This window comes from Alosa pseudoharengus, unplaced genomic scaffold (genome assembly GCF_046254945.1).
Source record: "Alosa pseudoharengus isolate Yale_2024_CS ecotype anadromous, Long Island Sound unplaced genomic scaffold, YU_APseudo_1.1 YU_APseudo_1.1_scf_4, whole genome shotgun sequence".
In the NCBI taxonomy this organism is placed as follows: Eukaryota; Metazoa; Chordata; class Actinopteri; order Clupeiformes; family Clupeidae; genus Alosa; species Alosa pseudoharengus.
The window spans coordinates 6,486,078-6,489,502 of NW_027468774.1; the positions used below are offsets into that span (position 1 = coordinate 6,486,078).

At 46.2% G+C, this 3,425-nt stretch overlaps 1 protein-coding gene across 1 annotated transcript in view; it reads right to left on the reverse strand.

Moving 5' to 3' along the window:
- The window catches only part of jupb (junction plakoglobin b), a 101,150-nt gene extending 98,172 nt beyond the window's left edge, over positions 1 to 2,978 (reverse strand). The window contains exon 1 of the mRNA XM_076267096.1: positions 2,883 to 2,978. The gene's annotated coding sequence lies outside the window, so the exon portion shown is untranslated. The remainder of the gene's footprint in view (positions 1 to 2,882) is intronic.
- Between the last annotated feature and the right edge of the window lie 447 nt (positions 2,979 to 3,425).

The following is a 3,425-nucleotide window of genomic DNA, read 5'->3' on the forward strand; positions in this document are numbered from 1 at the left end:
TCCGCAGAGCAGGTGTGCTACAGAGGACCGCCGTCATGGCTATCAGGTCCGGCACAAACAACAGCAGGGGAGGCGGAGGGGGGGGACAGGACAACGAGCGGCTGGTGGGGGGGGGGGGGGAGGGGGGCGTGCACGGAGGTCAGAGAGGATTGGGTACGCAAAGATTGCCAAGGTGGTGACAGAGGGCACTGTATGGGTGGGCAAGAGAGAGAGGGTTGTAGGGGTGGGCAAGAGAGGCCACTGTATGGGTGGGCAAGAGAGAGAGGGCACAGAGGTCAGAGGTGATAGAGAGGGCACAGAGGTCAGAGGTGATAGAGAGGGCACAGAGGTCAGAGGTGATAGAAAGCGTGATGACTGCGAGGGGGTGACAGTAGAGGGAACGAGAGGGGAGGGGCACAAAGTTGAAGAGAGCATACAGGGGACGGGGGGTGGCAACAGGGGGCAAGATACAGGCAAGAGGGGTATGGTAAGGGGCAAGAGGGGTACAGTGAGGAAGTGAGGTGGGTGCAAGGGGTGGGGGCACCCGATTGTCTCTGGTCTGTCTGTTCACATACCACAGAGAGCTGGTGATGGAGCACACTGACACCACCCCGTTATCTATCACAGACATACAATACAACCACAGACACCACCCCCGTTATCTATCACATACATACAATACAACCACAGACACACGCATGTCATACACACACAGTCATACAGTAACTACTGTACACACACAAACACACACACTGGGTCATACATGCCAGCACACACACACACACACACAGATACATATGGGCACTCTGCAATCACTAGTGTGGTAATGAGGACACAGAGAATTGACCAGCACAAAAAGCAAACCAATGGCAGTACCACAAAACAAGCCAATGACATTTTTAGAAAACACACTAATCCATATACCCCAAACTGTACCATGTATGCCTCATAATCGGTCTCCGCCATATTTGCTGTAATATCAGACACAAAGCAGGGCCTCATAACATCAAATGCGTTTGGTTACATCAGTGATAATCACCACAAAACGCCCATTGTTGAGCGGACGCCAGCATGTCCTGGCTCACGCATCAGACCGACTCTATTAATCTCCTGCCATAGCTCGCCTCCGTGACCTTTAAAGCGCTCGGTGACAGCGAGTCAATGGCTAATAATCCTGCGCAAAATTAATTACATTAATTCAATTTTAAATAAACTCAGAGGGTTTCCTCAGGCTAAGTTAACTGGCGTTAACTTGCCTGTATGAAGGCAGTGTCGTTTATGTGACAAGCCTAGAAATAAGTGAACTACTCTCTGATCGAGTTTGTAAATACACTAAAAAATCCAAATATAAAACCAATATCTGATTGTATAGGCCTATCTGATGCCAGTTGCAAAACAACCTGGGGGAATTGTACTTCATTGGCATCCATGGCAACAGTTAGACCCCGAGACAGCCACATGTCAGAGAACCCCCAAACCAACCAACGAGAAATGCTTAACAGGGCGAAGAAGGAAAGAATAAAGAACGAATGTTCAAATTATTCAAGGGTAGAACGAAACAGCGTCGAGAAGTCACTAGTCGTAGAATTCTTGTCACCCTCTTGCCGAACGAGAGCTTGGCACAACATGGACACGTCGCAAGGGGATCGAGGTGACGAGAAAATGAATACCGAATACGACTGATGGGCTGTTTCTCTCTCTAGATCAGGGCAGCCAGAAGCCAAAGGGCGGGGGGTAAAGTTAACTGTCAATAAATATAGGCTACGGATGAAATGGACGGTTCTTACTGAAATTGTTGAGTGCCTATCCTCTGGGAAAATCGATCATTTATTTATTTTCAGTTAGCAAACCAAAGTCAAGAGCTAAACCATTACCAACATGGATTAACATGAAAATGTAGAGCATTGGTTTCATTAACAGACATATTTCCAGCCATAGCAACAACTTACGCACAGACTGGGTGGTGATCAGGACTTAGTTGCGCATGCAAATGAAACTGATAGGTGTGGCACTGTTACCCCGCTTTACAAATGTCCCCAGAAGAACCATTAACTCAAAACAATATCTTTAGACTGCATGCATGTAAAACCGCGTGTTGCCATCGCTGACATGAGATGAAAATGAGATCATGGACGAACATGAACTTTTCAGACCAAGCTGTGAGACAATTTTCAGACAACTTGTTGGAGAAGATGCAACGTTTGAATGATACATTATCCTCTGCTTATCATTCTACACCACCCAATTGTTGTTAAACAAACGATTTGACCGTGTCGCCAATTTATTTGGGTACTTTCGGCATCCAGCTCGTTATTAACTATTTACCAACGCACAATGTTGGAGATCCCTGACGCGCTACGGCTTGAGATACAACGATATGAAGAAGTGCTCCTTCGTCACGGTTCAAGGATGTCGAGTCAACCGATTCTGTAACATGCAGTAAAGGTGCAAAATGAATGATCATTTGCTATTGCGTAAACATAATAATTTTGGACAGAATACTCCGGCACACGTGAACATTTACGATCGTGTAGAACGCTCCTCGGTTGCATTCCAGAGATTTTGAGCACAGCTCATGAAGCTCTCTCCCCTGACCCATGCAGCGCCCAAACCGCGAGCAATCTTGACATTTTTCCTAGACCACAGTACCGCGCATATGCATTACATGACATATACAACTCGGATGATTCATATTTGACAATTCACTACAATAAATGACAAGACGCGAGTAGCAATACATCCTTACACTGTTACGCGAAGTCATCATATAATGACGATACGCGGTCAGTGGCAGTTGGATGACTTCGATGCTTAAAATATGTCACTACATACACGCGAGTACAGCAAAACATAGCCGGCCCTTACAGCATCGTTTAAGCGCATCGCCGGGTGTAGTTAATTACCTTATCAAAGCAGAATAGCCGGTTTCAGAACCTCCTCTGAGTAGTCCACCGATAATAAACTTCTGGTGTCCCCTAGTCCCTTGATCTCTCAAGTCGGGAATGTGTTGGGCAATGATACAGTGACAGCGGCGCTTCATGAAGTCCCCTCCCATGGTATAAGGACCAACCCCAATATAGGCGGAGCGTAAAGCCCTTATTGGTCAAGATGCGTGGTCTAACTAAGTGTTTTTAGATCGACTGGACCTCATTTTTAATAAGTCTTGTTAAGATGTATTCATTTGGAAATCAATGATTGATGAGAAGGAGACACAATCTCCAGTATTTTTCTTTCTTGCACGATGACACATTATCCATTATCAAACCCATGCAAGCACTCTTCCACATTGTGAGGGGAATGCTCAAAATGCAGCCCTGAATCACAAGAGTAAAAGAGGAACAGGATTTGATGGGTGGATTGGATGGGTGGATGAGTGGATAGATGGATGGATGGATGGATTGATGCCAAATATTTAGATGGTGAGAGCACACACTCATGCAACCCTA